The 12,653-nt window shown below is 49.3% G+C and overlaps 1 protein-coding gene across 12 annotated transcripts in view; it reads right to left on the bottom strand.

Annotated features, from left to right (window-relative positions):
• The window catches only part of ANKMY1 (ankyrin repeat and MYND domain containing 1), a 60,881-nt gene that overhangs the window by 813 nt on the left and 47,415 nt on the right, over positions 1–12,653 (bottom strand). The window lies entirely within an intron of this gene.

Below are 12,653 nucleotides of genomic sequence, written 5' to 3'. Positions count from 1 at the left end.
GCGGGTGTACACACACACAGGAATGCATTCTCCACTCCCTCCAGGTGATACTCGGCATCCCTTTACCTGGAGACAACCCCTCTGTCTAGAAGTGATGGTCATCATCACAGTGCGGCTACTCATTCTGAATGGAGAACCGACTCTCCAACCCTAAGTCCCTAGTGAACAGTGGAAGGCTTAGAACCAGGGTGTCTGTCCCTACAAGAAAGTGAAGACAGGGCAAGTCACGTGTCAGAGCCATCAAAGATGGGGCATGTGGGTGGGATCCCAGGGGACCCCCAGCGGACGCCCCCTGCACCTCAGGGACACCTTCCAGAGAGGACCCAGCCCCCTGAAGTGAAACCTGTGTGTGCCCGCTTCGTCGCTCAGTCGTGTCTGACTGACCCCATGTGCTGCAGCCCGCCAGGCGCCTCTCTCCATGGGGACTCTCCAGGCAAGAATACTGGAGTGGGTTGCCATTTCCTTCTCCAGGGGATCCTCCAACCCAGGGATCAAACCCAGGCCTCCCATATCGCAGACGGATTCTTTACCATCTGAGCCACCAGGGAGGCCAAAGTGAAACCTCCGTGACCCTATTTCCCTCCTTCCTCTTGGCGGCGTAAAAAATAACAAGAACCTCCCCAGTTTCTATTATACTACAAACCTATTTCTATACACAAACTGGGAAAACGAGAAAAACACCGGCAAGAAGCTTACCAAATTCTCAAAATATGCACCAGCACCTACCTGGGGAATCAGACCGACTGGGCTAAGATGAGAGTGTCAAGGAAGAGGGGTAAGTATTCAGAAACGTCTATTTTGAAGAAGTCATAGCAGGATGCTAACTGTTGAAATGACCGCCTTCCTGGCAGATACATCAAAATGTTGGGCAAAATCAGTATTTATTAATATAAAGTCAATAGCCACCTGAGGTCACAGGGGACCTAAGTCCCACACACTTAAAAACACCTGTGTGGCCATAGTGAGTGTGTGTGTGGATATCAGATGCAGCAATATCTCCTGCAGGGCATCACAGGTGTGGAGCTGGCAGCCCTGTGCGGCCTGGACTGGGGAAGGGACGAAAAGTTCTCCCTGTGGGCAGAGGGGCCAGGAAAGCTTTGCTGCCAGGGCTCTGAGCAGAAGCATCTCCCAGCAGCGTGGGCATCCCACAGATCCTCAGCTGATAGTGGAGAGGAGCAGACATGAAAGAACCCATAGGATTCTCCCAGTGTCAGGCAGAATGTGATTCCCCTGGGTAGGGGGGGAATAGAAAACCCCCAGTGATAGGAGCTCAGGTTTTAAAATTCCAACATGCCAAAACATCCCAGCCGAGAGAACGCCCCAGGAACATTAGGTATGATGCAAACCACTGCAGTGGATAAAGTGTGTGCAGCAGCCGCCGGCTCAGCCCAGAGGACGCGGCCAGGCTCAGTTCAGACCTAGCTCTGCCGCCTAAGCCGCTGGCACACAGGTCACAAGCCCCCACATGAGGACATGCCTTCAAAGCCAGCACAAATTTGCATAACTTCGTAGACACAGACAGAGAAAGCCAAACAACTGAGGAGACAGAGGGCCATGTTCCAAATAAGAGAACAAGACGAAACCCCAGGGGGGAGAAAGGCCCCGAAGAAACACGAGGAGGAATTCACCAGGTAAGAAGTTCAAAGCAACAATCCAGAGAAACACTGACCAAGCTTGGGGAGAGAATTTAGGGACACAGACCTTCAACGGAGAGTTAGAAAATACAAAGAAAACCAACCAGAGCAAAAGAAGCCACAGAAATGAAAACCACACTGCAGGGAGCCAACTGCAGACGAGCTGACACAGAAGGACACACAGGTGGCCTGGAAGGCAGTCACGGGGGCCACCCAATCGGAACAGCGGGGAGAAAGCATCTCTCAAACGAGGACAGTTTAAAGAGCCTCCGAGACAACAGCACGCATACTCACACTCACACTGTAGGGGCCCCAGGAGGAGAGGAGAGAGAAAAGGGGCAGAGAACGTATTTGATAAAATGATGGCTGAAAACATCCCTTTCCTGAAGAAGGAAGCCGATATCCAGGTAAAGGCCACGAAGGGTCCCAAACAAGACGAACAAGAGGGACACGCACCAAGACATGTCGTAAGGAAGACAGCGAAGGGTAAAGGCGAAGAGAGGACTTTAAAGGCAGCAAGAGAAAGAGAGTCACAAGCAAGGGAGCCCCCACAAGGCTATCAGCTGATGTTTCTTTGCAGGCTGGAAGGGGGCGGCATGATGTAATTAAAGTATTGACAGGGAAAACCTACAACCAGATACTCCACCTAACAAGATCATCATTCAGAACTGAAGAAGAGTTCCTCAGACAAGCGAAAACTAAGAGTCTGTCACCACTGAACTAGCCTTACAAGAAATGCTCAGGGGCCCTCTTTAATCGATAAAAGAAAAGGCCATACAAAGAAATAAGAAAATCTAGGACGGAAAAATATTTCACGGGAAAGGCAAATATATAGCAAAGGCAGTGGAGCAGCCACTTAAAATTTAAGCGAGTACGAAGGTTAAGAGACAAAAAGCATAAAATTAACTACATATAACTACAATGAGGACTTAAGAGATACGCATAAAGACGTAAACTATGACATCAGAACATAAAATTGTGGAGTAGAGGAGTGAAAAGATGCAGTTTTCAAAATGTGTTTGAATTAAAATATGGTCATCAGGGTAAAACAAATTAGAGATATAGATAGATACAGACACAGTTACACAGAGACATATATATGAACCTCCCAGTAACAGCAAAGCAAAACCCTACAACGGATACACACACAAAAAGAGAAAGGAACGCAAACATAACATTAAAGAAAGTTATCGAACCACAAGGGGAGAGAAAGACTGAAAAAAGGAGAGATCAGAGAAGAACCACAAGACAACTAGAGAGTAAGTACCGGAATGGCGGTGAGTGCACACCCGTCGCTCATCACCTCCGTTAAAGAGACACGACGCAGCTGAACGCGCTTGCCTAGTTTGCTTTAAACTATCCATATGTTGCCCAGAGGAGATTCATCTCGGAACTAAAGACACAGAGCCTGAAAATGGAAGAATGGAAACAGGTATTCCTTGAAGACAGATACAAAAAGAGAGGTGGGGCAGTAATACACATATTAGACAAAACAGAACTTAAAGTCTACAACAAAAGACAAAGGAGGGCATCGTATGATGATACAGTAACTATTCCAAGAACAGGATATGATGTTCATAAACATATGTATATGCTCCTGACATACGAGCACCTCAAACATACAAAGCAAATGTTAAGACGGAGAAAACCATACAGTGATACCTGCCATACATTAAGGGACTGTTCAGCCAGACGGAAAATCAACAAGGAAGCGAGGGCCTTAAGCGACACACTCGGCCAAACAGGCTTGATGGGTGTCTATTGAACTTTCCATCCCCGAAACAGCAGAATACACATTCTCTTCAAGTGCATGGGGAGCGTTCTCCAGGATAGATGGCACGCTAGGCCACAAAACAAGTCTCAACGGATTTATGAAGACTGAAATGGTGTCAAGCATCTTTTCTGAACCCAGCGGCATGAAATTAGTACTCTACCACAGGAAGAAAGTGGGTAAAAAACATGGAGACTGACCAGCATGCTACTGAAAAAGAAACAGAGTCCGTGAAGAAATCAAAGACAAAAAGCACCTCAAAATGAATGAAAGTAGAAACCTAACTTTCCAAAATCTGTGGAGTGAAGCAAAGCAGCTCTAAGAGGGGAATTTATAGCAGCATAGGCCTTTGCTGTTGCCCAGGCATTAAGTCCTGTCCAAATCTGCAACCCCACGGGCTGCCGCACCCGAGGCTTCCTGTCCATCGCGGTCTCCCGGAGCTTGCCCAGACTCTTGTTCATTGAGCTGGTGATGCTGTCCACTTCATCCTCTGCCTCATCCCCTTCCCCTCCTGCCCTCAGTCTTTCCCAGCATCCGAGTCTTTTCCAATGAGTCGGCTCTTCACATCATCCATGTACTGGAGCTTCAGCATCAGTCCTTCCAACAAATATTCCGGGTTAATTTCCTTTAGGACTGACTGGTTGGATCTCCGTGCTGCCCGAGGGACTCTCAGGAGTCCTTCAGCACCACAATTCAAAAGCATCAAATCTTCGGGGCTCAGCCCTCTTTATGGTCCAACTCTCACATCTGTACATGACTAGTGGAAAACCCATAGTTTTGACTAGAAGGACCTTTGTTGGCAAGGTGATACCTCTGCTTTTTAACATGCTGTCTAGGTTTATCATAGCTTTCCTTCCTAGGAGCACCCTTTAATTTCATGGCTGCAGTCACTGTCCACAGTGATTTTGGAGCCAAAGAAAATAAAATCACTGTTTCCACTTCTTCCCCTTCTATTTGCCATGACTGGATGCCTTGATCTTAGATTTTATAATGTTGCATTTTAAGCCAGCTTTTTCACTCTCCTCTTTCACCACCATCAAGAGGCTCTTAAGTTCTTCATTTTCTGCCATTAGAGTGATACCATCTGCATATCTGAGGTTGCTGATATTTCTCCTGGCAATCTTGATTCCAGCTTGTGATTCATCCTGGCAGGTATTCTGCATGCTATAATTTGTGTATAAGTTAAATAAGCAGGGTGACAACATACAGCCTTGACATACTCCTTTCCCAATTTTGACCAGTCCATTGCTACATGTCGGGTTCTAACTGCTGCTGCTTACCCTGCAAAGAGGCTTCTCATGAGACAGGTAAAGTGGTCTGGTATTCCCCTCTCTTTAAGAATCTTCCACAGTTTGGTGTGATCCACACAGTCAAATGGAGCAGATGTAGACGTTTTTCTGGAATTCTTTGCTTTCTCTCTGATCCAAGGAATGTTGGCAATTTGATCTCTAGTTCCTCTGCCTTTTCTATATCCAGCTTGTACATCTGGAATTCTCAGTTCACATACTGTTGAAGCCTAACTTGAAGGATTTTGAGCATGACCTTGCTAGCATGTGAAATGAGTGCAAGTGTGTGGTAGTTTGGACATTATTTGGGATTGGAATGAAAACTGACCTTGTCCAGTCCTGTGGCCACTGCTGAGTTTTCCAAATTTGCTGCCATATTGAGTGCGGCACTTTCACAGCATCATCTTTTTGGATTTTAAGTAGCTCAGCTGGAATTCCATCACCTCCACGAGCTTTGTTTACAGTAATGCTTCCTAAGGCCCACTTGACTTGACACTCCAGGATGTCTGACTCTAGGTGAGTGGTTATCCAGGTCATTAAGACCTTTCTTACAGTTCTGTGTATTGTTGCCACCTCTTCTTAACCTCTTCTGCTTCTGTTAGGTCCTGACCTTTCTGTCCTTTATTGTGTCCATCTTTGCATGCAATGTTCCCTTGATATCTATCTCCAGTTTTCTTAGCGAGATCTCTTTCTCATTCGACTGTTTTCTTCTATTTCTTTGCACTGTTCACTTACAGCTTTCTTATCTCTCCTTGCTGTTCTCTGGAACTCGGCATTCAGTTAGGTACATCTTTCCCTCTCTCCCTAGGCTTTCACGTCTCTTCTTTTCTCAGCTATCTGTAAAGCCTCCTCAGACAAACACGTTTTGGTTTTGGTCACTGCCTCCTACATAACGTTGTGAACCTCTGTCCATAGTCCTTCAGGCACTCTGTGTACCACATCTAATCTCTTGAATCTATTTGTCACCTCCAGTGTATAATCATAAGAGATTTGATTTAGGTCATATCTGAATGGCATAGCGGTGTTCCCTACTTTATTCAACTTAAGCCTGAATTCTGCAATAGTTCAGTTCAGTTGCTCAGTCATCTCTGATTCTTTGCGACCCCATGGACTGTAGCACGCCAGGCCTCCCTGTCCATCACCAACTCCCAGAGTCTACCCAAACTCATTTCCATTGAGCTGGTGATGCCATCCAGCCATCTCATCCTCTGTCGTCCCCTTCTCCTCCTGCCTTCAATCTTTCCCAGCATCAGGGTCTTTTCCAATGAGTCAGCTCTTCACATCAGGTGGCCAAAGTACTGGAGTTTCAGCATCAGCATCATTCCCTCCAGTGAACACCCAGGATTGATCTCCTTTAGGATGGACTGGTTGGATCTCCTTGCAGTCCAAGGAACTCTCAAGAGTCTTCTCCAACACCACAGTTCAAAAGCATCAATTCTTCGGTCCTCAGCTTTCTTCACAATCCAACTCTCACATCCATACATGACCACAGGAAAAACCATAGCCTTAACGAGACAGACCTGTGTTGACAAAGTAATGTCTCTGCTTTTGAATATGCTATCTAGGTTGGTCATAACTTTCCTTCCAAGGAGTAAGCGTCTTTTAATTTCATGGCTGCAATCACCATCTGCAGTGATTTTGGAGCCCAGAAAAATAAAGTCAGCCACTGTTTCTACTGTTTCCCCATCTATTTGCCATGAAGGGATGGGACCAGATGCCATGATCTCCATTTTCTGAATGTTGAGCTTTAAGCCAACTTTTTCACTCTCCTCTTTCACTTTCATCAAGAGGCTTTTTAGTTCCTCTTCACTTTCTGCCATAAGGGTGGTGTCATCTGCATATCTGAGGTTATTGATATTTCTCCCAGCAATCTTGATTCCAGCTTGTGCTTCTTCCAGCCCAGCATTTCTCATGATGTACTCTGCAATAAGGAGTTCATAATCTGAGCCAGAGTCAGCTCCAGTCGGCTCTACGCAAAGAAACAAACAAACAAAATAAACTCTCAAATAAGCTACCTAACTTCCCACTTAAAAGATTAGAAAAAGAAGACCAAAGTCCAAACTTAACAGAAGGAAGGAAATAATAAAGATGAGAGTGGAAATAAATAGAATAGAGACCAAAAAGTGTTAGGGAAGATCAATAAAAATAATAGCTGGTTTTTTGAAAAGATAAAATTGATAAACCTGTAGCCAGAATTATCAAGGGAAAAAAGGGTGGCCCAAATTTTAAAACTTATAAATGAAAAAGAAGTTATAACCAATATCTGAAAAATACACACCATCATATGGAAATACTATGAACAGTTCTATACCAACAAATTGCACAACTTAGAAGAAATGGATAAGTTCCTTGAAACACAATCTTCCAAGACTGAATCAGGAAGAAACAGAAAATCTGACCAGACTGACTACTAGCAATGAAATTGAATCAGTAATTTAAAAACTCCCAATAAATAAAATTCCAGGGCTAAATGACTTCACAGTTGAATTCTATCAAACATTTTTAAAAGTGGTAACACCTGTCCTCCTCAAACTATTCCAAAAAACTGAAGCGAAGGGAACACTTCCAAACTCATTCTATGAGGCCAGCCTCACTCTGATATCAAAACCAGACAAACTCACTATAAAAAAATTACCAACTAATATCCCTGATGAACAAAGATGCAAATAGTCTCAACAAAATATTATCAAATTGAATTCAACAATAAATAAGTATGATCATACATCATTATCAAGCAGGATTTATTCCAGGGATGCAAAAATGGTTCAGTATATGCAAATCAATCAGCATGAAACACCACATTAGCAAAACAAAGGATAAAAATCACGTGATCATCTCAGTAAATAACTAACCAAAAAAGCACCTGACAAAACTCAATGCCCATTTGTGACTAAAAGAGAAAAACAAACTCTCAGCAAAATTGCTATAGAGGGAATGTACCCCAACATAGTAAAGACCATTTGAGACAAACTCACAGCTAACATCATAGTCAATGGTGAAAATCCGAAAGCTTTTCTTTTCACCATTTCTATTTACCACACTATCGGAAGACACAGCACTCAGACAACAAAAGGCATCCAAACTGGAGGAAAGAAGGAAAACTGTCACCGTTTACAGATGACCTGATGCTATACAGAGAAAACCCTAAAGACTCCACCAACAAACCATTAGAAATGTTATAATAAATACAGTAAATTTGCAGCATACAAAATTAATATTCAGAGTTCTGTTGCTTTTCTATACACTGATAATGAATTATCAGAAAGAGGAAATAAAACAATCTCATTTACAATCACGTCAGATAAAATAAAGCTCCTAGGAATAAATGTAACCAAGAAAGGAAAATACCTGCACTGTGGAAACGATGAGACACTGAAGAAGGAAGGTGAAGACCATACGTATAAACGGAATGCTATCACTCGCACATGGATTAGTAGAGTTAATATGTTAAAATGGCCAGACAACCCAAAGCAGTCTACAAAGTCAATGCAATCTCTGTCAAATACCAATGACATTTTTTCTCATTGAAATAGAGAAAATGATTCCTGCACGTGTATGGAATCATAAAAGACTTCAAATAGCCAAAGCAATCTTGAGAAAGAAGAAAGAAGGCATCACACGTCTTGACTTCAAACTATATTACAAAGCTATAATAATGGGGGAAAGACGGACTCTTCAAAAAGTGGTGTTGGGAAAACCGGGCAGCTACAGGTAAAATCATCAAGCTGGACCACTATGTCACACCGCACACAGAAAGGAATCAAAACAGACTCGAAAGTTAAGACCTGAAACCACACAACTCCAAGAAGAAAACACAGGCAGTGTTGTCTCTGATATCATCATCCTTAACAATATTTTTACGGATCCATCTCTTCAGGCAAAGGCTTTTAAAAAAGCAAAACTAATCAAATGGGACTACATCAAGCTAAAAAGATTTTGCACAGTGAAAGAAACCATCACCAAGATGAAAAGGCCACCTACTGAACAGGAGAAGATATTTGTAAATGATATGTCTGATAAGGCATTACTACCCGAAACATATAAACAACTCATACAAGTCAATATGTTTTTAAAAGCCCAATCTGATTTTAAAATGGGCAGAGGACTGGAATAAGCCTGGTTCCAAAGCAGACAGACAAATGGCCAACATACACACGAAAAGATGCTCAATATCACTAACCAGCAGGGAAATTCAAATCAAAAACTCCGTGAGACACTACTTCACACCTGTCAAAATGGCCATCATCAAAAAGACAATAAATACGTGTTGGCGGGGATGTGGAGAAAACGCAGCCCTCAGGCACTGTTGGTGGGCATGGAAATTGGTGTGGCCGCTATGGAAAATGGATTAAAATTTAAAAACAGAACTATGATACAACCTATCAGTCCCACTTAGGTATTTATAATCCAAAGAAAAGGAAAACACTAATTTGAAAAGACATATGCACCCCAAAGATGCTGGGAAAGATGGAAGGCAAAAGGAGAAGAGGGTGGCAGAGGATGAGTTGGTGAGATGGCATCACCAACTCGATGGACATGAGTTTGAGCAAGCTCCAGGAGTTGGTGATGGACAGGGAAGCCTGGCGTGCTGCAGTCCACAGGGTTGCAAAGAGTTGGACACAACTTAGCAACTCAACAATGACAAAACACCCCAATATTCACAGAAGCAATATTTATAACAGCCAAGATATGGAACGTAAAGAAAGTGTGGCCTGTTTATACAATGGAATACTGTTGTGGCTGTTCAGCTGCCAAGCGGTGTCCAGCTCTCTGCGACTCCACAGACTGCAGCATGCCGCACTTACAGCTGGGGGGCTCTGCGGCCTGGAAGGACACCTGAAGCTCCAGGACACACAAACCTGCCTTCTGCATCCTTCCTGAGACTCACCCTGCCACTCCCCACCTCTGCAGAACACAGAATGCTGGGTTCTGGGCAGAATCCCGACACCTATAAATTCCAGGCCCTTTATGTCAACCAGCAACATTCCAGGCCCAGTGCCACTGCCCTTGCCCATCCCAAGCTGCCCCCCAGGCTGCGCCCGTTTTGGGTTCCCTGACTGCCCCAGCTCCAGCTCCCCGGCCACCTCCTCCCGAGGTTCCCCTGACCTTATCTGGCCCAGGCCCCAGCCTCCATCCCCAGCACCGCCCCTCCCCTCATGCTGAGGACATGGGCTCCCCGTGTATCGTCCCCATGGCCCACCCCCCAGCCCCTGACTCTCCTGCTCGAAGAGGGGCCCATCAACCGCTCTCCCCGCCCCCCTCGCTCCACCTCCTGGAGCTCGCCTGCTCTGGGGCACGCCCACCTCGGGCACCGCCGGCCTGCTCACTGTCCCCTCCACCGGCACCCCAGTCTGTCCCCCGTCCTCCCCCACCGTCCTCATGACCGAGTCTGGACTCTGAAGGCCACCACGGCCCCGCGCTCTGCAGTCGCCCACGATCACCCTGGGACACCGCGCCCTCTGCGGTCCTGCCTCCCACCTGCCCCACCTCAGCTGCCCTCGGGGTGGGTCTGGGGCAGGGGCCAGGGCTTCTTTTCCCAGCCTGGAGGAGGGCTGGGGTCCAGGTGGGTGGGCGAGGGAAGCCTGGAAGGCAGGGAAGTGAGAGTGAGGGTCCTGGAGGGCAGGGTGAGGGGGCATCGGGCACACACTCGAGCTGGAGTGTTGGGGGCACCGGGTTGGGGAGGGGAGGGCGAAGCGGAGGGGGCCTCGGACCACTCACTGCCCGCGGACTGACTCCTCAGCAGCTGTCTGGAAAGGCGGCTCCAGGGAACCCGGCCCTCCAGCCACGTGGCGTGACCCTCTACACACTCACAGGCGCACATGGACGCACACACTCACACAGGCATCCGCCCCAGTTGAACAGGGCAGGAGAAACCCCAACCCGCCACACCTCGTCTCCCCTTCCTGCGTCTGTGGGCGGCCCCCTCTCCTGTCCCTCCCTCCCCTCCCCCTCTCCTGTCCCTCCCTCCCCTCCCCCTCTCCTGTCCCTCCCTCCCCTCCCCCTCCTCTGCCCCTCCTCCTCCCCACTTTTCTCTGCAGCCCCGCCTCCCAGATGCTCCCACATACTGACTATTTCTGCACTGAACTCTGACCCCTGCAACCCCCCTGGCCAAACCTTGACCCCCATCAGTCACTTTGACCCCTGCTTATCACTGCCATGTGGTCCCCACTGCCTCTTGGTGGGCTGGCTCTCCCCTCTCCCTGACGCTCAGCCAAGCACCCAAGGGACAAGACAAGGCCGGTGCTCAGCCCAGCCCCCGGCAGGCAGCCTGAGCAGGGCAGCACCGCTCCCCAGGGACCTGGCATGTCCCCCACCCAGCCCCTCTCCAGCAGGTGACAGACCATCCCCCACGACGATGATGGCCCGGGGCCACAAGGGAAGGCCTGCAGGCTCCCCTGGGGCCCAGGCCGTGGGGACAGGCGGGGCCACCCTGGCCTGCCGCGAGTCCTCCCTCTTGCAGCCTGAGTGACTGTAGCTCCAAGTTCTCAGAGAGCTAAGGGGCTGCGTGGCCTGCCCAGCAACCAGAGAAGGGAGGCAGGATATGGGCGCCTCCTCTCACTCAGAGGGCAGAAGCCAGAGGAGGGCCTCGGTAACAGCACAGAACTTTCTGGAAAGGAAGCTTGGCTTTGCAGCAGCCCCAGGGATGTGTGACATCCTCTTAGCTCCACGCACACTGGCAGCGCCAGGTCCCTACATGGTCTGAGTCTATCCATGGGAGAGAGGAGCCCAGCCCGAACCGTCCCCGCATCCGAAATGCCAACCAGCTGCCCGAGGCACTCGGGATCTGAGGGGGTGGCCATTCGCTTGGGGGCAACCCCGCTCCAGCCGGAGTCTCTGCGGACGGCAACGAGGGAGGGGAGCGTCCGGCAGGGAGGACCCTCAGGCTGGAGCTGGGCACGGACGAGGGCTGACAGAGCACGCGCTCCCATCACCATGGTGACCCCCAGGGGCGAGGCAGGAGGTGCTGGCTGAGTTTCCGGGAGAGAGAGGGAAGTGAGCGCAGCCCTGGCCTGCGGCCTGAGGGTGGCGGGGCTGGGGAGACGCGCCCTGCCCAAGTTAAAACACACAGGAGCACAGCACCTGCTTGGGAGCAAGATAACGGAGCAGGGTGCAGCCCACGGGGAGGGGAGACGTGAGCCGGCACGACTGACTTCAGCACGGCAACCACAGGAAGGCAGGCCGTGAGCCCTGCTGTTAAACCAGAAGCCAAGAGCGCTCCCGGGAAGTCACAAAGGACGCAGCATCCACCGCGGCCTCGACCAGTGAGCCCGGGAAGGGACAGGCCAGGTGTCACGGGCCGCAGGGCCCACGGCCGACCGCCCAGACAGCCAGGGACGAGCGGCGGCCACGGCGGCCTGCGCGCCTGCACGCTGGGAACCTGCAGCCGGGCCCGCGGGGACGGCACTGGGGCTCGCAGCGGCAGCTGCGGGTCAGCCGCAGACACCGCTCCTGCCCTGGCCCAGCCGGCAGCTGTGGCCTTCTCCACACCAGGGCTCTGCCTCCTGGAACGTGGGCCCCGCGGGGCAGGGACCGGCGTCCTTGGCCTCTGCAGAGTCCTGGGAGCCCGGTGCACACTGCGAGGCACAGAGGCACTCGGGGCACAGGTTCACCGCAGGGGAGTGGGCGTCGCCTCGGGGGCGGCAGGGGGCGCGAGGGGACGCATGGCCGAGGCAGCGTCGGGGCGCCTATGATGAAGGCGGAGCTGAGCAGCTGAAGGCTGGGTGCGAGGTGTGAAAGCGGAGGACGGTGATTCCCACGACGGAAAGGATCAAACGACGGCAACACACGGTGGACTGGAAAACAACACATGAAAGGTGGCAACTGTCTCCAAAACTGAACACTGAAAATAATTACAGCGCCCGACAAGACACTCTCGGACCTGGCACGCAATCGACTGAGTGAGCACGGACAACAAACAGTGCGTCTGAGAGCAGGAGCTCCGGTGCAGCCGTCCCGGGCGGT

The sequence above is a fragment of the Ovis canadensis genome, chromosome 1 (assembly GCF_042477335.2).
Source record: "Ovis canadensis isolate MfBH-ARS-UI-01 breed Bighorn chromosome 1, ARS-UI_OviCan_v2, whole genome shotgun sequence".
NCBI lineage: Eukaryota > Metazoa > Chordata > Mammalia > Artiodactyla > Bovidae > Ovis > Ovis canadensis.
The sequence above is the reverse complement of the archived record's forward strand: the minus strand, read 5'-3'. Positions and strand labels throughout refer to the sequence as shown.